General features: G+C 40.7%; 1 long non-coding RNA gene across 1 annotated transcript; it reads right to left on the reverse strand.

Annotated features, from left to right (window-relative positions):
* Positions 1-16: 16 nt before the first annotated feature.
* On the reverse strand, positions 17-627 carry LOC113472798. The gene is made up of 2 exons (XR_003394967.1): positions 441-627; positions 17-86 (listed from the first exon to the last, which is right to left on the reverse strand). It is a non-coding gene; the product is annotated as an uncharacterized LOC113472798 (long non-coding RNA).
* Positions 628-792: the final 165 nt, after the last annotated feature.

A 792-nucleotide genomic window follows, 5' to 3' on the forward strand; every position in this document is an offset into this window, starting at 1 on the left:
TTCCGGTGCAACTTCAGCGGGAGGAGTTGATGACGTAGGTGCTGCAGGGGTTTCTTCAGACATGATTGCTTGAAACTAGACACTATCTGAAAAGAGACAAGAGAGACTGTAACTTTTTTAATCAAGTTTTGAATGACTAGGATTTTATTGGTGCTAAGAGGACGATAATATTCTATCAGTTACTGACTCTGCCACCAAGTTAGAGTTAGAGCACTATCTGAAAAGAGACAAGAGAGATTGTAACTTTTTAAATTAAGTTTTGAATGACTAGGATTTTATTGGTGCTAAGAGGACGATAATATTCTATCAGTTACTGACTCTGCCACCAAGTTAGAGTTAGAGTCCTGGCCTGTCTGTCTAAAAGCTTGGAGGAAACTTTGCTAGGATACCCAGTAGCTCCATGGTTCAATCAATCTGGTTTGACTATAGGCTCTACTTACCTGTTCGATATCTACGGATACACGTATCTTGTAAAGTTGTTTAAAAGGAATGAAAATCGGCAACAGATTCTTCCTTATCAGATTATCAAAACAGTTTGTATGAGATTATCACAAGCTTGGAAAATCAAAATTTCGGCTTTTCATTTTTTTTCTGGATTTTCCGAAATGTAAATAAACAAAAAACCAAAATGACGCCAAGGCTGTGCTCGAACTCTTCCTGATTGGCTGTGTTCGAACATATGAGTAAGCTCCGTTCACACGATCGATCCAACGCGCTGCAGGCCCATGGTAGGGTCCAGCGACTTATCGACTATCATTCTGTCCTGTATCCGCGCCGCGCGCCGAGGTGTTT

This window comes from Diaphorina citri, unplaced genomic scaffold (assembly GCF_000475195.1).
Source record: "Diaphorina citri unplaced genomic scaffold, Diaci psyllid genome assembly version 1.1 scaffold8594, whole genome shotgun sequence".
Lineage (NCBI taxonomy): Eukaryota > Metazoa > Arthropoda > Insecta > Hemiptera > Psyllidae > Diaphorina > Diaphorina citri.